Raw genomic sequence first — 23838 nt, forward strand, 5'->3', positions numbered from 1 at the left:
CTTGCAAGAACAGATCTTGCAAGGGTTCCTGCAAGATCTGTTCTTGTTTCTGGTTTGTTATACAAAATGGCTACCTGGTTTATTATGCATTATCCCTTTGACTGTCGCAGGCCCCTTTCTGAGACTGTCATTCTATGTTGCAAAATATTCGAAAAAAAAAATTATTTTTTCTTATGAAAATGATAAGATATTTTTCTGATTGTTTTAGTAAAAAAAAAAAGAAAAAAAAATTTTTTGCCATCAGTACTTGCCGAGATATAGAGGCATGAAGTTGGTAGAAAATGAGCCGCGTATAGCAACAGCAGTGACTGCCGCTCACCCGGTAAACTTTGGTTTACTTGTATTTGAAGGTTTCCTGTTGTTTTCACTATTTTATTTTTTCACATAACTTATGTGGCCTGTGAGTCCAAAGTAAGGTGCAATGTACATATATACACTCGTATACAACACAGTAAATGCACAAACATAATTATCAATATATTGTTTACAGAACTTGTTTACACAAACAAACAATACAAAATTTTTTTTATTACTATTGTTCTATAATATATATACAAATGTACAGTCATTGGACATGTTCCTAGAAGTTCTGCAGCTTGTGGAACTCTTTGAAACATGGTGTCATACACAATGGTGTTTTACACTCCTTACACATAAAACGAGTGTGTCTGCATTTTTGTGAGCATTGGCAGGCAGTTGTGTTATGTAGTTATCCTAGGTAAATGGTCGTGTGTCGTGTGGCATCATTCCTTCGTTCCTGCATTCCTTTCCTACCTTCCTTACTTTTTTTCTTCCTTCCTTTCATCTCGTCCTTCCTTCCTTCCTGCCTTCCCTTCTTCCTTCCTTCTGGTTTCTATAATATATATACACATATATAGTCACTGGATACTTTCATATAACTGCTATTATCTTCATTCAGCAAGCTTGTCTTGTGTGTGATTGTGTGGCTTATAATTGTTTTGTGTCAGCTGTCAAAGTGACATATTGTCTCATTACTCACTCCCCCACTTACCACCTTTCAAAACAATGGGGGTCGGATGCCGGCTTCCCCTCCATTCTATCTAATTATTTTTCTCTCTCTTTCTCCGTCATTCTTCCTTCTCCTTCATTCTTCATTCTCCTTCATTCTTCCTTCTCTCTCATTCTTCCTTCTCTCTCATTCTTCCTTCTCCTTCATTCTTCCTTCTCCTTCATTCTTCCTTCTCCTTCATTCTTCCTTCTCCTTCATTCTTCCTTCTCTTTCATTCTTCCTTCTCCATCATTCTTCCTTCTCCTTCATTCTTCCTTCTTCATTCTCCTTCATTCTTCTGGTATCCTGGGCATTGCTTTTGGTCTCTAACTCCTCAAAACCATGAAATTGATCTTCGCTGACACTTCCATCTGTGTTAGAGCATCACTTGGGAAGAGAAAAGTACCAGATTTGCTGGGGGAGTCACGTATTTCTTACCGCTAGGCATGCTGAACAAGGACGACTGAAATAGCATTCCCACAATGCACCACTGGCTCCCCAATATTTTTTATATGGTGCACACTGACCATGGAGACCCATTCTCTCACATGTGGGACTACCAGCTTTCTCCTGCTTGATTTGAAGCTGCCAGAATTTAAGCGTATAAATACGTCGGAAACAGTGGAGCGTAAGACGTATATATACGACCAAAACAGTCAAAGGGTTAAAACCCATCGACTACACGATGATCTTTAAGGATCTTAATAGAAATGAGTCATTTTGTATAACTTTTTTGGGTTATCCTAAGTTCTCTACATACATGCTGCTATGTATGATAATCTATGTAACTGTATTTGTGTACAGTGGTACCCCGAGTTTCGAACCCTCTCTGTTCCGGAAGGCTGCCCAAGCACCGCCACCAAATAAATTTGTTCCCACAAGGAACAATGCAAATCAGACTCCACCTCAGATCCCCAAAAATACACCTACAAAAGCACTGACAACAACACCTACATAATTGGCCGAGTTGGTTGCAGTTCGAAACTTGGGGTACCACTATATTCAAGGTACTTTTCATCATGAAACTAATCAAAATCATATCTATTTCTGCAATATGTCTTCCATTCTGTCAAATGTGATAAAAAAAATGAGAATACAACTGTTGTCATAGAAACAAAAAAAAATGAGAATACAACTGTTGTGATAGAAACACAGGCCTTATCTCTAGGCTTTATTGAACATAGAATCTTCATAGTACTTCTGCAACAACAAAATATAATGACTAGTACATCTAATAACTGCTTCTACAGGGATTGTGATGTCTTGCATATGTCAAGAGGAAAGTTATAACTACAGGCCACATATTTAAACTCACCATGTAATCTGCATCACTAATATATGGATATAAGAGAAGAGAATCACACACCATGTGTTGGCGCCCATGACACACACCAAACTGTTGTTGTTGTTAAGGGCCCCAAGAGGTGGTGCAGTATTATCCTGCTGCTGCTCCCCACAGGAGCAGTATCACTACAATCTCCCCCTTCTAAAATATCAGAAACAGTAATCTCCCAAACTGTTAGGTGGGCAACGTACACGTCCCGACCTTCGTAGCCCTTGAGCCTCTTCACCAGGTTCAATATTTTCCAGCGGGGTTCCGCTGGAAAATATTGAACTGCTGGAGCAGAATCCTCTATTTCCATACGGGTAGTCTCAAGGGGCTTTCCAGGAGAAAACGAAGCATCTTTCACATCTATTGGTGTATCTTGAGATTCCACACTAATGGGGATTTCAACTGGGGCTAAATGTCTTATAGATACTGTAGTCTCTTCACCATTTTGGTAGCGAATGTGGGCGTAATGTGGATTAGCTTGCAGGAGCTCTACCTCTTCCACTAAAGGATCCGTCTTGTTCATCCTACGGTGACTTCAGGAGAACGGGTCCAGGATGACATAACCAAGTGGGCACGGAGGCTCCCGTAGAGGAATGACGTGAATAGTTGAGGAGTCTTTCATGAGGGGTTGCATTAGTAGCTGTGCACAGCAATGATCTAATAGAGTGAAGAGCATCAGGTAGGACAGTTTGCCAGTGTTCAGCAGGTAGATTGCGCAACTTCAGTGTCATTGTAACTGGCTTCCATATAGTACCATTGAACTGCTCCACTTGACCATTGCCTTGAGGGTTGTAGCTTGTTGTTCTGCTGCAGGCAATACCTTTGCTAGCCAGAAACTCCTGAAGTTTGTTACTCATGAACGAGGATCCCCTGTCTGAATGGATATAAGCTGGCATACCAAAAATAGAGAATAACTGTGAAAGACAACTAATAACAGTTGAAGCAGTCATATTTGCACAGGGGAACACAAAGGGAAACCTTGAATATTCATCTACTATGTTAAGGAAATACCTATTATGATTTATGCTTGGTAGAGGTCCTTTGAAATCTATATTCAGTCTCTCGAAAGGCTGGGTGGATTTTATGAGATGAGTCCTCTCTGGCTGATGAAAGTTTGGCTTGCACTCTGCACATACTCTGCATGCTCTGATCACTTGTCGCACATCTTCCACTGAGTAGGGCATGTTCTTTGATTTGACAAAATGGTACAGACGTGTAACTCCTGGGTGACACAAAGCCTTGTGAAGCGCTGAGAGTGATTGCAAATCATGACATGCTGCTCCACAGTGGGACCTAGAGAATGCATCAGGTGAGATGTTCTCTTGACCCGGTCGGTACAGAATATCAAAGTCATAACACGATAGTTCCATCCTCCAGCGTAATATCTTGTCATTCTTTATCCTACTTTTGTGCTTCTTGTCGAACATATACATCACGGACCGTTGGTCAGTCCTTATGGTGAAATGTCTACCAGTTAAATAATGCCTCCAGTGGCGAACTGCTTCTATTATGGCCTGGGCTTCCTTTTCTACAGCAGCGTAACACTTCTCTGATCCTTGAAAAGTTCTCGAAAAGAAGGCTACTGGTCGTCCTGCCTGAGATAAGACTGCAGCAATGGCAATGTGAGATGCATCCGTTTCTACTTCAAATGGTAGGGACTCGTCAATGGCTTGAACTACTGAGTTTTCAATGTCCTGTTTGAGAGTATGGAAAGCGGCTTCTGCTTTCTTTGTCACAGGAAATGTGGTAGCACTCAATGGGCGGACTTTACTTGAATAGTTGTAGATCCATTGTGAGTAATAAGCAAAGAGACCAAGAGTTCTTCGGAGTGACTTTTTGTCTTGAGGCATTGGAAGTTCCCGTAGAGGCCGTAGTCGTTCAGGGTCTGGGAATATTGAACCTCCTTCCACTACATAACCAAGGATGCTAAGCCTTTTAGTTGAAAAAGTGCACTTTTCCTCATTGTAACTGATATTTTTCTTCTTGGCGGCTTCCAAAAACTTATCAAGGTTTGCATCATGTTCCTCCTGGGTCTTGCCACAAATGGTAACATTATCTAAATACGCATAAGTTCCCATGAGTTGCTCTTCCTGAATGAGTGAATCCATAATTTGTTGGAAGCAGGCTACCCCATTGGTGACTCCAAAAGGGACTCTGGTAAACTGATACAGGCCATCACTAGCCTGAAACGCTGTGTATGGTTTATCTTCATTCCTTATAGGGACTTGATGATAGGCACTCTGTAGATCAATTGTGCTAAACACATAGTACTGAGCAATTTTGTTCACTGTATCATCAATTCAAGGTAGAGGGTACCCATCAAGAAGTGTAAATTTGTTGATTGTCTCGGAGTAATCAATAGCCAGTCTCCGTTTCCTATAATCATCCTTAACAAGAACAACCTGTGCACGCCAAGGGGAATTATTCGGTTCTATAATACCCTCCTTCAGCAGCCTCTGAGTTTTTCTCAATGAACATCCGATCCTCGTAAGAATAGCGGCGTGACTTAGCTGATATAGGATGGCAGTCCGCAGTAAGATTTGCAAACAGCTTTGGTGGGTCTACCCTTAAAGTGCTAAGTCCACAGACAACAAGAGGAGGCAGTTCACCTCCATATGTTAAGGTGACACTATCATGCAGCTTCTGAAAGTCCTGACCAAGGATAACATCAGAGCACAGTTGTGGCAGAATAGCTAAATGTACATCTTGATAATCCTTTCCATCAACTCTGAGATTTACCTTACAAAACCCTAAGGTCTGAATAGAGAGAGATGTTGATGCCATGGAAATGGCACCTGATGAGTGATGTACAGTCAAGGAGTGGTGTTTAACTAAGTCAAGGTTGATGAAACTCTCTGAGCTGCCACTATCAATAAGACCATCTACTTCTGTTCCTTTGATGAATGCTTTCACAACTGCCTTTGACAGTGAATTTGGAGTAGCCGCAGAAGTCACTGTTGCTAGAGTCGCATGATCACTGGAATGTGTGGAGGCACTAGCTCTTGTTGATGCATTAGCACGACATACTTTAGCAAAGTGACCTTTCTTGTGGCATTTATGGCACATTGCTTCACGAGCAGGACACTTTGGACGTGGATGTCTTGAAAAACCACAAAAGAAACACACCGTACCTGCTGCTGCTGTCACTGAGGCAGGTTCCACAGTAACTTCATTGCAAGAGTCTTGGTCAGGAATTGCAGCACTTACCACTCGAGAAGGCTGAGTGGTACTGTATACTTCAGAATTCTTCTGGGCTGAATCTAGAGCTCTTGCCTGGTCAAAGGCAGTGGCTAAGTCGAGAGTTTTATTCTCCAATAAACACTGCCTTATTATTGGTGATTGCAGGCCACTGATAAAAGCATCCCTGATGGACTCTTCACAATACTGAGCAGCTGTCACTGCTTGGAAGTGACAGTCCTTACCTAAAATTTTCAGTGCTTGAAGGTATTCCTCTAAGGATTCATCAATCTGCTGGCGGCGAGTTGCAAGGCGATAGCATGCAAAGATTTCATTTGTAGGTTTAATATACTGAGACTTGAGGGTTTTGATAGCATCTTCGTAGGTATTACACTCAGAAATAGCCTCATATATCTTAGGTGACACAAAATTGATAAGCAGACTTAGTTTATCTAGATCTTTTTTAGGAAGGGCTCCCAAGAAGTTTTCGAAAGTCTTAAACCAGTGCTTCCATTTCTGAGCAGCCGTTGATAAGCTGGGGTCACAGTCTAGCCTCTCAGGTTTCAGTAAACGCTCCATGTTGTGATGTAGTCTAGTGCAGGATCACCACCAGGTAGCCCAGGATTCTATGTTCAATAAATTGTTGTGATAGAAACACAGGCCTTATCTCTAGGCTTTATTGAACATAGAATCTTCATAGTACTTCTGCAACAACAAAATATAATGACTAGTACATCTAATAACTGCTTCTACAGGGATGGTGATGTCTTGCATATGTCAAGAGAAAAGTTATAACTACAGGCCACATATTTAAACTCACCATGTAATCTGCATCACTAATATATGGATATAAGAGAAGAGTATCACACACCATGTGTTGGCGCCCATGACACACACCAAACTGTTGTTGTTGTTAAGGGCCCCGAAAGGTGGTGCAGTATTATCCTGCCGCTGCTCCCCACAGGAGCAGTATCACTACAATAACCATACGAAAATACACCGCTAAGGAGCAGCTAATGGCTGAGAAGTGAACTCCGTTATTTATCGTCTGATTTCTTTCATTTTTGGTGTACGTTAAGATGCATCTTTCCATCGTACATTGCCCAAGTTTCAATAAGATAGCCCAAGAAACAACTGAGAAAAAAATGGTGCATTACAAGTGTATATCACAGTTACCCCTGTGCTGCACTCTGTTTTCTCTAATATAAGCCCCCAAGACAGGGATAGGAGGATGGTACTTGTATCCCATATCATCTTCATACCTTCATTGAACCGCTCAGTATTATGCCAAATAGTATTCATTCTGGAGTATTTACCATGTTTTTATGTTTTATATTGTTTATTATGTCATATTAGATCAGTTGTAAATAAGTAAGTAAATGAGCCATAGTGTTGATATTAGCGTAATAATAAAGCATATTCCCCTGCATCATGAGACTGAGTTTATGGCAACCGACAGTGGCTTCAAAGCCACCTTATCTTTTATGGACAATGTACTGTGTATGCTTTACACAATGAGAAGTATTTTTTTTATTTGCTGGAACCATGGCTAGGGCTAAAAGTAAGCAGGTTACAACAAAAAATGGAGAAAAAGAAATTGGAATGACTTATGCAGCAAGTAGCGCCACTAAACAGTAGCAGTAGGTTGGTGTGGCGACCCTGGAAATTTGAAATTATGGTACCCAAAATTAGTGCCGGATTACTGATGGAACTGGATGACTGATTGACGGATTAGTGATGGACGACCTGTACTAGCAAAATAGCTGAGTTTTGTCAACTGGAACAATGAAATTGACCAAAAATAGGGCTCAAAAAGAAACAAAAAATTATTTCTTTGTAAAGGTTGCAATGTGTAATTACAATTTTGGTTTGCTAAGTAGTACAAAGAAAGCTACCATCATGCTGGGGCATTTTGGGCAGACTAATCCTAGTACGTACAGTTGTACCTCGGGATACGAACAGCTCAAAACTCGAACAGTTATGTAAGTGTATTTGTAAGCATATGAGAAGTTTTTACAAAGGAGAAGTGATGCAAGGAGGGAAGAGTATATGGAGAAAAAGAGAGAGGTTAAGAGAGTGGTGAAGCAATGTAAAAAGAGAGCAAATGAGAGAGTGGGTGAGATGTTATCAACAAATTTTGTTGAAAATAAGAAAAAGTTTTGGAGTGAGATTAACAAGTTAAGAAAGCCTAGAGAACAAATGGATTTGTCAGTTAAAAATAGGAGAGGAGAGTTATTAAATGGAGAGTTAGAGGTATTGGGAAGATGGAGGGAATATTTTAAGGAATTGTTAAATGTTGATGAAGATAGGGAAGCTGTGATTTCGTGTATAGGGCAAGGAGGAACAACATCTTGTAGGAGTGAGGAAGAGCCAGTTGTGAGTGTGGGGGAAGTTTGTGAGGCAGTAGGTAAAATGAAAGGGGGTATGGCAGCCGGGATTGATGGGATAAAGATAGAAATGTTAAAAGCAGGTGGGGATATAGTTTTGGAGTGGTTGGTGCAATTATTTAATAAATGTATGGAAGAGGGTAAGGTACCTAGGGATTGGGAGAGAGCATGCATAGTTCCTTTGTATAAAGGTAAAGGGGATAAAAGAGAGTGCAAAAATTATAGGGGGATAAGTCTGTTGAGTATACCTGGCAAAGTGTATGGTAGAGTTATTATTGAAAGAATTAAGAGTAAGACGGAGAATAGGATAGCAGATGAACAAGGAGGCTTTAGGAAAGGTAGGGGGTGTGTGGACCAGGTGTTTACAGTGAAACATATTAGTGAACAGTATTTAGATAAGGCTAATGAGGTCTTTGTGGCATTTATGGATTTGGAAAAGGCGTATGACAGGGTGGATAGGGGGGCAATGTGGCAGATGTTGCAGGTGTATGGTGTAGGAGGAAGGTTACTGAAAGCAGTGAAGAATTTTTACGAGGATAGTGAGGCTCAAGTTAGAGTATGTAGGAAAGAGGGAAATTATTTCCCAGTAAAAGTAGGCCTTAGACAAGGATGTGTGATGTCACCGTGGTTGTTCAATATATTTATAGATGGGGTTGTAAGAGAAGTAAATGCGAGGGTCTTGGCAAGAGGCCTGGAGTTAAAAGATAAAGAATCACACATAAAGTGGGAGTTGTCACAGTTGCTCTTTGCTGATGACACTGTGCTCTTGGGAGATTCTGAAGAGAAGTTGCAGAGATTGGTGGATGAATTTGGTAGGGTGTTCAAAAGAAGAAAATTGAAAGTGAATACAAGAAAGAGTAAGGTTATGAGGATAACAAAAAGATTAGGTGATGAAAGATTGGATATCAGATTGGAGGGAGAGAGTATGGAGGAGGTGAATGTATTCAGATATTTGGGAGTGGACGTGTCAGCGGATGGGTCTATGAAAGATGAGGTGAATCATAGAATTGATGAGGGGAAAAGGGTGAGTGGTGCACTTAGGAGTCTGTGGAGACAAAGAACTTTGTCCTTGGAGGCAAAGAGGGGAATGTATGAGAGTATAGTTTTACCAACGCTCTTATATGGGTGTGAAGCATGGGTGATGAATGTTGCAGCGAGAAGGCTGGAGGCAGTGGAGATGTCATGTCTGAGAGCAATGTGTGGTGTGAATATAATGCAGAGAATTCGTAGTTTGGAAGTTAGGAGGAGGTGCGGGCTTACCAAAACTGTTGTCCAGAGGGCTGAGGAAGGGTTGTTGAGGTGGTTCGGACATGTGGAGAGAATGGAGCGAAACAGAAAAACTTCAAGAGTGTATCAGTCTGTAGTGGAAGGAAGGCGGGGTAGGGGTCGGCCTAGGAAAGGTTGGAGGGAGGGGGTAAAGGAGGTTTTGTGTGCGAGGGGCTTGGACTTCCAGCAGGCATGCGTGAGCGTGTTTGATAGGAGTGAATGGAGACAAATGGTTTTTAATACTTGACGTGCTGTTGGAGTGTGAGCAAAGTAACATTTATGAAGGGGTTCAGGGAAACCGGCAGGCCGGACTTGAGTCCTGGAGATGGGAAGTACAGTGCCTGCACTCTGAAGGAGGGGTGTTAATGTTGCAGTTTAAAAACTGTAGTGTAAAGCACCCTTCTGGCAAGACAGTGATGGAGTGAATGATGGTGAGAGTTTTTCTTTTTCGGGCCACCCTGCCTTGGTGGGAATCGGCCAGTGTGATAATAAAATAAATAAAATTTGTAAGTGCTCTTGTAAGTGTGTTTTTGGGTGTCTGAAATGGATTAATCTACTTTACATTATTCCTTATGGGAACAAATTCGTTAGGTATTGGCACTCGAACCGCCTTACTTTCGTATCCCGAGTTACCACTGTACATAATAACTACTGAAATCTAGACAAGATAAGACTGGTTAACTTTTATTAAAATCTTTATTTGATCTTAATACTAGAAATAGAGGTGATTTTGATTGGTTTTACTATGAAAAGAACCTTGAAATGGACCTAAAAGTAGGGGAAATGTTTGATTTTTGCCGATGTTCAAAAATAAACAAATGATGTCATTTTCTAATAAATGTCCAAGTAGCCATTCTGATATGCAGTCATGAATGGGTTGATGTTATTTATACAATTATTACAATATTGCAGTAGTCTGCATAACAGTAAATCTTCTATTTTTTGTTTGAATAAAAATTCAAAATAGAAAGCAAGAGTAATATCAGAGGGGCCTGGAGACGTGACTGATGAACAAAGAAAATGTTATTTTAGAGCCAGGAATGTCTGCATTGTTTATTCTGGACCCTATTCTGAAATTGTCATATTTTTTAATTTTCGTGAAATTGGCTAAATTGCAAATTTCTGACCTCGTTATTGGGTAGCTGAAATCGGTAAATGGGCAGTTTCCTATACTCACTCATTAGAACAAATGGAGTTCTAAAGAAATAGCTATGAGTTTGGTCGACTGGAACAATGGAATTAGCCAAAATTAGGGGTCAGAGTGGGCGAAATCGCCGATGCGTAAATATCGCCAAGGTCACTAACTTCGTGAGAGCGTAATTCCATCAGTTTTCCATCAAATATCGTTCTTTCAGTGTCATTACAATCAGGAAAATATTCTCTTATCATTTCATAAGATTTTTTTTTTTTTTTTTGGGAAATTTTGCATCACCAGGAAACACCTCAGGATTTGGGGTTGCGACAGTCAAGGGTTTAAAGGTTTAAGGTGGTTGTCTGCAGTTGATCCTCAGGCACAAACATCATAGGTGAGGTAGAGATATATTAATGAGTGGTATAGGGTATTGGAGTGTCATTTGGGGTACATAGTATCATATTTTGGAAAGGATGCCTGCTAATTTGGAAATTTTCTTGGATATATGCTGGATGGGCATATATCCTGGTGGGCAAAATCATCGATACATAAATATCGCCAAGACTGCTAACTTTGCAAGAGTATAATTCCATAAGTTTTCAATCAGATTTTTTACTTTTGGTTTCATTTCCTTCAGAAAAAGATTCCCTGTCATTTCATAAGATTTTTTTTTTAATGGACCTTGTGAGCAATTCTCAGATCAGGGGTCCTGAACCTGAAGGGGTTAATAAGAATACAGTGGACCCTCGACTAACGCTATTAATCCGTTCCTGAGAGCTCATCGTTAGTCAAAATAATCGTTAGTCAAGTTAATTTTCCCCATCAGAAATAATGGAAATCAAATTAATCCGTGCAAGACACCCAAAAGTATTGAAAAAAAAAATTTTAACACATGAAATATTAATTTTAATACACACAAACTGAAGAAGACATGCACAGTTACATGACACTTACCTTTATTGAAGATCTGGTGATGATTGATGGGATGGGAAGAGGGGAGTGTGTTGATGGTCTTAGTGTTTAGAAGGGGAATCCCCTTCCAAGAGGACTTTAGGTGGCATGTCCTTTTTCGGGGTTACTTCCCTTCTTCTTTTAATGCCACTAGGACCAGCTTGAGAGTCACTGGACCTCTGTCGCACAACATATCTGCCCATAGAGGCCTGTACCTCCCGTTCCTTTATGACATTCCTAAAGTGTTTCACAACATTGTCAGTGTCACCATCAAACACTTGTTCAGGTTTCAGTCCTTCACTGTCTATGTACTCCTTGAATTCCTGCACATATTTTTCAGCTGCTTTTTGGTCCAAACTGGCAGCCTCACCATGCCTTATCACACTATGTATGCCACTACGATTCTTAAATCTCTCAAACCAACCTTTGCTGGCCTTAAATTCACTCACATCACCACTAGTTGCTGGCATTTTTCTAATTAAATCGTCATGCAACTTCCTAGCCTTTTCACATATGATCGCTTGAGAGATGTTATCTCCTGCTATCTGTTTTTCGTTTATCCATACCAGTAACAGTCTCTCAACATCTTCTATCACTTGCGATCTCAGTTTCGAAAACATAGTTGCACCTTTGGCAAGAACAGCTTAATTGATTGCCGTTTTCTTGGCCACAATAGTAGCGATGGTTGATTGGGGTTTTGTGTACAGCCTGGCCAGCTCGGAGACATGCACTCCACTTTCATACTTAGCAATGATCTCTTTCTTCATATCTATAGTAATTCTCACCCTTTTTGCTGTAGGGTTGGCACTAGAAGCTTTCTTGGGGCCCATGGTGACTTATTTTGCAGGTGTAATCACTAAAAAGGCTGTGATAATATGAAATGTTCCGATTGTATGCTTGGAAGCGACCGCAGTGGCTGGCTGGCTTGTAAACACTGGCCAGAAGTGGACGCGTCTCAGACGGAAGGAATAGTGTTGGCCGAGTTTTTTAGCGCTAATCGAGGCAAAAATTTTTGCGATAAAATGTATCGCTAGTCAGATTTATCGTTAATCGATGCCATCGCTGGTCGAGGGTCCACTGTACATTTTTGCTGCAATACAGTGGTGGGCACAGTTCTGCTAATCAACACACTTCTCATACCAACAATAACTAAACCAACCAGGCTCACTGAAACAAGTGCAACCATAATAGACCACATATGGACCAATATATTAGCCCCCCTTAAATCAGGGATAATCACAGATAGCACTACAGACCACTACCCTACCTTCCTCTTGACAAACATTAGTAAATCACCACTTGAATACAACAAAGTCTCATTTAGACTCCATGATGAGGCCTCAATAAGGAAGTTCACAGCTGACCTAGAGACTGTTGACTGGCCTACAGAATTCTCCAAGGCCAATGGTATTGATGACTGGACAGACATTTTTCTTAACAAACTACTTAGACTATACAACAAACATTGTCCTATAAAAACGAAACAGATCACAAACAAACGGCTTGGTTGCCCATGGCTAACCAGCACCATTCTGAAATCCATTGATAAGAAACACCAATATGAAAAGCAATATAGACAGGGCTTAATACACAAAGATATTCTTAAACACTATTCATCAGTCCTCACCAAAGTAATAAAGAAAGCCAAACAACTATACTACTCCAGTAGATTCACTGACACAAGAGGAGATATAAAAAAGACCTGGAAAACACACACTCAGATTCTAGGGACCCACAAACTGAAAAAAAAACCAAGAATATTGTCCTAACTAAACCTAATGAAACACGACTGCAACCCACTGACACAGCTAACAAGATAAACGACTCCTTCTCAACCATAGGTTCTAATCTCGCCAATAAAATCCCACGTACCAATGCCCATGCCGGGGACTACCTAGATGGGAATTTCCCAAATTCCTTTTATCTTGCTCCAACTGAGCCCACGGAAGTCACCGAGATTATAAAGTCACTTAAAAATAACTCAGGGAATCTGTCTCATGTCCCACCATTATTGTACAAGAGAGTGGCCCATGTCCTCTCGCATACTATCTCATTACTTTTTAACAAGTCACTAGAAACTAGCACCTTCCCGAAACTACTCAAGACGGCAAGGGTTACACCAATACATAAAGGTGGTGACCCTACAGATTTAAACAACTATAGGCCAATATCAAACTTACCATTGCTATCCAGAATCTTTGAGAAACTCGTGCACAGGAGACTACAGTGGACCCCCGGTTAACGATATTTTTTCACTCCAGAAGTATGTTCAGGTGCCAGTACTGACCGAATTTGTTCCCATAAGGAATATTGTGAAGTAGATTAGTCCATTTCAGACCCCCAAACATACACGTACAAAAGCACTTACATAAATACACTTACATAATTGGTCGCATTCGGAGGTGATCGTTATGCGGGGGTCCACTGTATATTCATTTATAACATCACAAAACATACTCAACCCCTGCCAATTTGGATTCAGGAAAAATAAAAGCACTAACGATGCAATCATAAAAATGCTAGATCTGCTTTACACAGCATTGGAAAATAAGGAATATCCACTGGGAATTTTTATTGACCTAAGAAAAGCTTTTGACACAGTAGACCACGGCATCCTACTCTACAAACTTAACTTGACCATTATTGTATAAGAGGCCATGCACTTGCATATTTCAAATCTTACCTTACTAATAGGTATCAATATGTCACCATTAAAGACACAGCATCAACAACACAGCCACTTGATACTGGAGTTCCGCAGGGAAGTGTCCTTGGTCCCCTGCTCTTCCTCATATACATCAGTGATCTTCCAAACATATCTCGACACCTGAACCCCATTCTCTTTGCTGACGACACGACTTATGTCATCTCTCACCCTAATCTTGCCACCCTCAACACCATTGTTAATGAGGACCTGATCAAAATATCGACTTGGATGACAGCCAATAAACTTACGCTTAACGTTGACAAAACCTACTACATTATGTTTGGTAGCAGAGCAGGAGATGCGCAAATTAACATTAAGATCGACAACACTCTAATTGCCAGGCATAATGAGGACAAATTCCTAGGCCTATACCTTGACAACAACCTGAACTTCAGCACCCATATCCAACACACAACCAAAAAAGTATCCAAAACGGTTGGGATCCTCTCCAAGATACGATACTACGTGCCGCAAACTGCCCTTCTCACACTATACCATTCACTTATATATCCATACCTCACCTATGCTATCTGTGCTTGGGGTTCAACTGCAGCAACACACCTAAAGCCAATAATAACCCAACAAAACAAAAAGCCACAGTAAGAATAATCACTAAATCCCATCCCTGGCACCCCCCCCCCCCCACTCTTCATAGATCTAAACTTACTCCCTGTTCAGTACATCCACACTTACTACTGTGCAATCTACATATACAGGACCTTAAATTCCAATATTAACCTTGACCTAAAATGCTTTCTTGATAGTTGTGACAGAACCCACAGGCACAACACCAGACACAAACATCTCTATGACATTCCCCATGTCCGACTAAACCTTTACAAAAATTCAATGTATGTCAAAGGCCCTAAAATCTGGAACACCCTACCTGAAAATTCCAAAACTGCAGACACATTCATCACCTTCAAAACTACCATCAGAAAACATCTTATCTCCCTGATACACCCTGTCAACTAATAATACGAATACCACCTGGTGGTTCACACTTACCCATTTGACCATAAACAGAAATATCAATCTCAATCTCAAAATAATGAATCTTAACTAGTCATAAGTTGGCCTGTGATACTCCAATACTGAAACTATGTATAGTGCCAAAACAAAAACATTCACATTGCTAAACTCACAACTAGTATTTAGTCACTTAGCCATAATACCAACTTACCTCATAATTTTGTAATATTTTAAACTTAAGATTTAATATAAGTCTGCCCGAAATGCCTAGCCATGCTAGGTGTTCTAGTGGTACACTCTGTAATTATTATTTTACTACATGTAAACCACACAATAACCAAATTCTGTAAACTCAGCATTGTAATCCTTATAGAGAATAAACTTTGAATTGAATTGAATTGAATCCACTAACCGCTAATAGCGGAACTGTTTAGCAGATTAGCATTTCCGCTAACTTCAGAAACCATTAGCGGATCAATTAGCTTCCGCTTAATAAAGTTCCGCTAACTTTGAGTCCCCTGAAAAAAATTCATACGTTGTTGGTAGTTAGAAAGCAGTGCCTTTTCAATGGTGCACATGTTTGTTCCTGTTTGTTGTGGGCATTTCTTCAACAGTCAGTCAGGCATGCTATTGGCTGACTACGTCTAAACGTGACTTGTCAACGCAGCAACAGCATCTGAGCAGCATTGTTATAGTCTTAGTGTCAGCAATCACCGGGGTGCGTTGTCACTTATCATTATGAACAGGGGAGATGATTCTGTTCCACCTGAGGGTGTTGTTGACTAGTCTGCAGCTGCTGTGGTTGAAGCAGAGGTCGCTTAGGCTGAGGGCTAGGAGTCGCAGAACTCATGGCCCCACCTGGATGACTATTTTGTCCTCAACTCAAGGGATACGAAGAACGCCAATATTTTGTACTTCCTGTTTGTCATGTGCCAGCCCAAGGAGACCATCATTAAGGGACAGGCAGCAAACCTCTACAACTTGAAATCACATGTTAAGAGGAAACACCCAGCACATGCCATCAAGTTTGAGGAGAGAATCAATGCTAGATCTTCCCATGGAAAACACTGGCAATCTTCTTGTGGCAGCGCCACTAGCAGGAGCAGCAGCCAGTCGTCAAAGCTGCCTGCAAAGAGTACGCCAGACCACCATTTGTGAAGCGTTTGTTGCTGCTGGCACTAGCATCTGTCAGTCTGTGGTGGACACAAAGATTGTGGACCTATTCGTCTGCAACATGCTGCCGCTGCATGTAGTGGAATCCCCCCACCTTTGTCAGCCTGATCAAGACGCTGAACCCCACCAAGGCGTCAGTGTCCTGCTCTGTTACACCCTTTGTTTATTTTAAGGAGGAAATTTCTACTTGTTATTTTGGCAATGATACAGTGGAACCCCGAGTTTCGAACTGCTCCCAACTCGACCAGTTATGTAAGTGCTTTTGCAAGTGTATTTTTGGGGGTCTGAAACAGACTAATCTAATTTACATTATTCCTTATGGGAATAAATTTGTTCGGTAATGGCACTCGAACAGCCTTCTGGAACAAAATGACTCACGAAATCGTAATGACACGATTGCAAACAAACCATACCACGGGCGGGATTGAACCCGCGGTCAGAGAGTCTCAAAACTCCAGACCGTCGCATTAGCCACTGGACCAGCTAGCCACAATAAGATTCGTCCAACTACGTAGTTGGACGAATCTTATTGTGGCTAGCTGGTCCAGTGGCTAACGTGACGGTCTGGAGTTTTGACTCTCTATGACCCCGGGTTCAATCCCGCCCGTGGTATGGTTTTTTTTCTGGAACAAAGAAAGTTCGAAACTCAAGGTTCCACTGTACAGTGGACCCCCAACTTACGATGGCCTCAACCTACGATAAAACCGGCTTACGATGCTTGTCAGCATAAAAATTTGACCCCGACCTACGTTGAAAAACTTGACTTGTATCTTTCATCCCGAATGCAGCCGTCTGGCCCGAGCGCCTCAGCTGAGCTAGTGTGACATTGTTTACAAGCCAGGGTGGACGGTTACATACATTATTCCAGTGTTTTTACTGCTTGTAACTGCTAAATAAGCCACCAGGGGCCCAAAGAAAGCTTCTAGTGCCAACCCTGTGGTAAAAAGGGTGAGAAATGCTATCGTACCATGGTCAGCTGCTGCTGCACCATGGTCAGCTGTGCTACTCAAAGATGTGGAGAGACTGTTGTTGTTGTGGCTTATCGAGAATACCGAGAAACAATTAACCCCAGAGGGTTAGTCACCCAGGATAACCCAAGAAAGTCAGTGTGTCATCAAGGACTGTCTAACTTATTTCCATTGGGGTCCTTAACCCTTTGAGGGTCGACAGGCCCTCTCAGAGACTTGTTCTCAGGATCGGCAAATTTAAAAAAAAAAATTATTTTTTCTTATGAAAAAGTTTTTTTTTTTTCTAAACATTATAGGATAAACAAAAAAATTTTACCATCAATACTTACGGAGATATGGAGGAGTGAAGTTTGTAGAAAGTGAGCCGCGTATGGCAACAGCGGCGACTGCCGCTCGCTCGGTAAACTTTAGTTTACTTGTATTTGAAGGTTTGTTGTTTTTCTCACTATTTTATTTTTTCACATAACTTATGTGGCCTATGAGACCAAAGTAAAGTGCAGTGTACGTATATACACTCGTATACAACACAATAAGCACACAAACATAATTATCAATATATTGTTTACAAAACTTGTTTACAAAACCATTACAAAAAATTTTTTATTACTATTGTTCTATAATATACCAATATACAGTCACTGGACATATTCCTAGAAGTTCTGCAGCTTGTGGAACTCTTTGAAACATGGTGTCATACACAATGGTGTTTTATCTTTCTCCCTCATTCTATCTCTTTCAATCTGTCTCTCTCTTTCTATCTGTCTGTCTATCTCTGTCTCACAGGTACACACAAATATAAGTATACATAGTATAAATTACCTAGGATAACCCAAGAAATCCAGACAAAGTGCTTTACTCTGCTTGAAGATGTGAGTAAATGTGATGACGCAGTCTTGTGGCTCTCTGAGACAGAGAGCTAGACGGATAGACAGATAGACAGGGAGCATGACAGACAGACAGAAATGTTTGTGTACCAGCAGAAACAAAGGGAGGGCGATGTTCATCTAATCTTTTCTTATCAGCTCCACCCTTGTTTACCCTCATCAAACATCAGCTCTTATCAGATGTTATCTCCCCTTATCTTGTTACTGTCATGGGTGAACATTTATTATTACATATTATTATTATTATTATTATTATTATGTATTATTGTTATTATTACATATTATTATTCTTCCTCCTCCTCCTCTTCTTCCTCCTCTTCCTCTTCTTCCTCCTCCTCCTCCTCCTCCTCCTCCATTCTTGGAACAAGTTTGAAGAGCTTGTAGTTCATAATCACTATCACTATCTTCACCAATGCTCACATCTGAGTCTGGGATTTGGGAAAATAGGAGTTTCCTCTTTGATTCATATACAACTGAACATGAACAAGACGGTCCAGCACCAGAGGTGGAAGGCTGTGGGGTTGTCTGGGTTTTCCTCACTATTACCCATATTATGGTCATTAGTTTCTGTCAAAACCTCACCAGATCCTTGAAACTCATCTTCACTGTCACTTCCATCTGTATCAGAACTGTCGCTGGGGAACAAAAGTGTCCCAATTCGCCGAGGAGTGAGGAACTTCTTACCGCCAGGCATGGTGGACATTGTGTACTATGATGGCATTCCCACAATGCACCACTGGGTCCCAGATTTTTTTCCTACTGCGCACACCCACCACACAGACCCATTCTCTCACATCTAGGCCTATCAGCCTTTTCCTGCGAGATTTGACAGCGCTAGAATTTATGCGTACTAGTACGTCGAAAACCCCTGCGCGTAAGCCGTACTAGTACGGCCGAAACCCTCGAAGGGTTAAACTGCCCAAACGTAGATCTACGTTTGCACGCGTAGCGCTCCGACCTTGATTTTCTCCATAAGAAACAATGTAAAAAAACGTAGATCAACGTTCGGAGCGCTACGCGAGCAAATGTAGATCTACATTTGGACAGTTTAAGGGTTAATCTTGTTCCCCAGGATGCGACCCACACAGATTAATTTTATTTCCATTATTTCTCATGGGGAAAATTAATTCGACTTAAGATAATTTTGTCTTACGATGTGCTCTCTGGAACGGATTAATGTCATAAGTCAAGGGTCCACTGTATACAAGATATGATATAGAGTGTAATGACAGTAGTTTGTTGGACTATGTATTGGTAGATAAAAGACTGTTGGATAGACTTCAGGATGTGCATGTTATATAAGGGCTACAGATATATCAGATCACTTTTTAGTGGTATTTACAGTAAGAGTAAAAGGTAGATGTCAGATACAAGGAGAATGGAATCAGCAAGTAAGAGAAGAGTGAAGGTTTTTAAACTAAAGGAGACAGGGTAAGATATAAATAACTATTGGAAGAAAGATGGGCTAGTGAGAATATAGGCAGTGAGGTTAAAGAGGTATGGGGTAGATTTAAGAATACAGTGGAACCTTGGTATACCACCAGCTCCCTACTCGAACATATCTCAGCACTCAACCAAACAAATACTACCTGCCAGAACTCGCTGTAAACTATTTCGTGTTTCTTCGCATTTTTTTTTTTTTTTTTTCATTATTTGTATAAATTATACAAAAACCACCCAGGGAGGTACTACCATCCTGCCAGGTGACTGTGAAACAGAAACCTGTAACTGTTTTACATGATGGTTGGATTGCTGGTTTTTTTTTCTGTCTCATAAACACGCTGGATAACAGGTATATATCTTGCTACTTCTACTTACACTTAGGTCACACTACACAGCCACACATATACATATATATACATACACACATCTAGGTTTTTCTTCTTTTTCTTAATAGCTCTTGTTCTTGTTTTTTTTTTCTCTATTGTCCATGGGGAAGTGGAAAAGAATCTTTCCTCCATAAGCCATGTGTGTTGTATAGGGTGGCTAACATGCCGGAAGCAATGGGCTAGTATCCCCATCTCCTGTACACATTTACTAAAAATGAGAAAAAGAAAAACTTTATAAAACTGGGATGCTGGAATGTGCGTGGATGTAGTGCAGATGATAAGAAAGAGATGATTGCTGATGTTATGAATGAAAAGAAGTTGGATGTCCTGGCCCTAAGCAAAACGAAGCTGAAGGGGGTAAGATAAGATAAGATTTCGTTCGGATTTTTAACCCCGGAGGGTTAGCCACCCAGGATAACCCAAGAAAGTCAGTGCGTCATAGAGGACTGTCTAACTTATTTCCATTGGGGTCCTTAATCTTGTCCCCCAGAATGCGACCCACACCAGTCGACTAACACCCAGGTACCTGTTTGCTGCTAGGTGAACAGGACAATAGGTGTAAGGAAACGTGTCGAAATGTTTCCACCCGCCAGGAATCAAACCCGGGCCCTCCGTGTGTGAAGCGGGAGCTTTAGCCACCAGGCCACCGGGCCTGGTAGGCAAGTTTCAGTGGAGAGAAATAAATGGGATTAAGTCAGGAGTATCTGACAGAGTTAGAGCTGAGGAAAGGATAACAATAATGTTGAAGGATCAGTTATGGAAGGAAAAGACGGAGTAGAAATGTGTAAATTCAAGGATTATGTGGATTAAAATAAGGGTCGGATGCGAAAAGTAGGTCATAATAAGCATGTATGCACCTGGAGAAGAGAAGAGTGTAGAGAGAGAGAGATTTTGGGAGATGTTAAGCAAATATATAGGAACCTTTGAACTAAGTGAGAGAGTAATTGTGGTAGGAGACCTAAATGCTAAAGTAGGAGAAACATTTAGAGAGGGTGTGGTAGGTAAGTTTGGGGTGCCAGGTGTAAATGACAATGGGAGTAGATTGATTGAACGTTGTATAGAAAGGGGTTTAGTTATAGGTAATACGTATTTTAAGAAAAAAAGGATGAATAAGTAGTATACAAGATATGATGTAGGGCTTAATGACAGTACAGTGGACCCTCACCTAACGAATGCATTGCATAACGTTAAATCCGCCTAGCGATACATTTTAACGCAAAAATTTTGCCTCAGCTAGCGCTAAAAAACTCGCTCAACGCAATTGGTTCGAGATGCGTCCACGTGTGGCCTGAGCCTGCCTCACTTGTTCTGTGGGTGCCAGTGTTTACAAGCCAGCCACCACGGTCGCATCCAAGCATACAATCGGAACATTTCATATCACAGCGTTTTTAGTGATTGCACCTGCAAAATAAGTCGCCATGAGCCCCAAGAAAGCTTCTAGTGCCAACCCTACAGCAAAAAGGGTGAGAATTATTATGGATATGAAGAAAGAGATCATTGCTAAGTATGAAAGTGGAGCGCGTGTCTCCGAGCTGGCCAGGTTGTACACAAAACCCCAATCAACTTTCGCTACTATTGTGGCCAAGAAAACGGCAATCAAGGAAGCTGTTCTTGCCAAAGGTGCAACTTTGTTTTCGAAACAGAGATCGCAAGTGATAGAAGATGTTGAGAGACTGTTATTGGTGTGGATAAACGAAAAACAGATAGCAGGAGATAACATCTCTCAAGCGATCATACGTGAAAAGGCTAGGAAGTTGCATGACGATTTAATTAGAAAAATGCCTGTAACTAGTGGTGATGTGAGTGAATTTAAGTCCAGCAAAAGTTGGTTTGACAGATTTAAGAATCGTAGTGGCATACATAGTGTGATAAGGCATGGTGAGGCTGCCAGTTTGGACCAAAAAGCAGCGGAAAAATATGTGAAGGAATTCAAGGAGTACATAGACAGTGAAGAATTGAAACCTGAACACGTGTTTAATTGTGACAAAACAGGCCTGTTTTGGAAGAAAATACCAAGCAGGACCTACATTACTCAGGAGGAAAAGGCACTCCCAGGACATAAGCCTATGAAAGACAGGCTTACTCTGTTGATGTGTGCTAATGCTAGTGGTGATTGCAAAGTGAAGCCTTTATTGGTGTATCACTCTGAAACTCCCAGAGTGTTCAGGAAAAACAATGTCCTCAAGGCTAATTTGTGTGTGCTGTGGAGGGCAAACAGTAAGGCATGGGCCACTAGAGACCTTTTCTATGACTGGTTACACCATGCATTTGCCCCCACTGTGAAAAATTACCTTCTGGAAAATAAATTGGACCTTAAGTGCCTCCTGGTATTAGACAATGCTCCTGGTCATCCTTCAGACATGGCAGAGCGACTTTCTGGGGACATGAGCTTCATTAAGGTCTAGTTTTTGCCTCCTAATACCACTCCTCTCCTGCAGCCCATGGACCAGCAGGTCATTGCAAACTTCAAAAAACTCTACACAAAGGCTATGTTTGAAAGGTGCTTTGTAGTGACCTCAGAAACTCAATTGACTCTAAGAGAGCTTTGGAGAGATCACTTTAGCATCCTCAGTTGTGTAAACATTATAGGTAAGGCTTGGGAGGAAGTGACTAAGAGGACCTTGAACTCTGCTTGGAAGAAACTGTGGCCAGAATGTGTACACAAAAGGGATTTTGAAGGATTTGAGGCTAACCCTGAGAAGCCTATGCCAGTTGTGGCATTGGGTTTGGAGGTTAGTGGGGAGGATGTGGAAGAGCTGGTGGAGGAGGACAAATAAGAACTAACCACTGATGAGCTGCAAGATCATCTTCAACAGCAAGAGGCCAGACCTGAGGAAACTGCTCTGGAGGAGGGGATAGAGAAATTGAGGAAGTTGCCTACTTCAAAGATTAAGGAAATGTGTGCAAAGTGGCTTGAAGTGCAAACCTTTTTTAATGAAAATCACCCTGACACAGCTACTGCAAGCCATGTTGGCAACCTGTACACTGACAATGTTATGAACCACTTTAGGAAAGTCATAAAGGAACGAGAGGTACAGGCCTCTATGGACAGATATATTGTGCGGCAGAAGTCCAGTGACTCTCAAGCTGGTCCTAGTGGCATTAAAAGAAGGGAAGTAACCCCGGAAAAGAACTTGCCACCTCAAGTCCTAATGGAAGGGGATTTCCCTTCTAAACATTAACACCATCCACAGTCTCCCCTCCTCCCATCCCATCAATCATCACCAGATCTTCGATAAAGGTAAGTGTCATGTAATTGTACATGTCTTCTTCAGTTTGTGTGTATTAAAATTAATATTTCATGTGGCAAAAAAAAAAAAAATTTCATACTTTGGAGTGTCAGGAACGGATTAATTTGATTTCCATTATTTCTTATGGGGAAAATTAATTCGGCTAACGATAATTTCACCTAACGTTGAGCTCTCAGGAACGGATTAATATCGTTAAGCGAGGGTCCACTGTAGTTTGTTGGACTATTTATTGGTAGATAAAAGACTGTTGAGTAGACTTCAGGATGTACATGTTTATAGAGGGGCCACAGATATATCAGATCACTTTTTAGTTGTAGCTGCACTGAGAGTAAAAGGTAGATGGGATGTAAGGAAAATAGAAGCAGCAGGTAAGAGAGAGATGAAGGTGTATAAACTAAAAGAGGATGCAGTTAGGGTAAGATCTAAACAACTATTGGAGGATAGATGGGCTAGTAAGAGTATAGGCAGTGGAGTCGAAGATGTGTGGGGTAGGTTTTAAGAATGTAGTGTTAGTTTTCAGCAGAAGTTTGTGGTTACAGGAAAGTGGGTGTGGGAGGGAAGAAGAGCAGTTGGTGGAATGATGGTGTAAAGAGAGTAGTAAGGGAGAAAAGGTTAGCATATGAGAGGTTTTTACAAAGTAGAAGTGATGCAAGGAGGGAACAGTATATAGAGAAAAAAAAGAGAGGTTAAGAGAGTGGTGAAGCAATGTAAAAAGAGAGCAAATGAGAAAGTGGGTGAGATGTTATCAACAGATTTTGTTGAAAATAAGAAAAAGTTTTGTAGTGAGATTAATAAGTTG

The 23838-nt window shown here is 41.0% G+C and overlaps 1 protein-coding gene and 1 pseudogene across 4 annotated transcripts in view; both read left to right on the forward strand.

Moving 5' to 3' along the window:
* The window catches only part of LOC128698666 (von Willebrand factor A domain-containing protein 5A), a 267556-nt gene that overhangs the window by 230693 nt on the left and 13025 nt on the right, over window positions 1-23838 (forward strand). The gene's annotated exons all lie outside the window — the stretch shown is intronic.
* On the forward strand, window positions 266-22565 carry LOC138855301 (uncharacterized; annotated as a pseudogene).

The sequence above is a fragment of the Cherax quadricarinatus genome, chromosome 88, assembly GCF_038502225.1.
Source record: "Cherax quadricarinatus isolate ZL_2023a chromosome 88, ASM3850222v1, whole genome shotgun sequence".
NCBI classification, from domain to species: Eukaryota; Metazoa; Arthropoda; class Malacostraca; order Decapoda; family Parastacidae; genus Cherax; species Cherax quadricarinatus.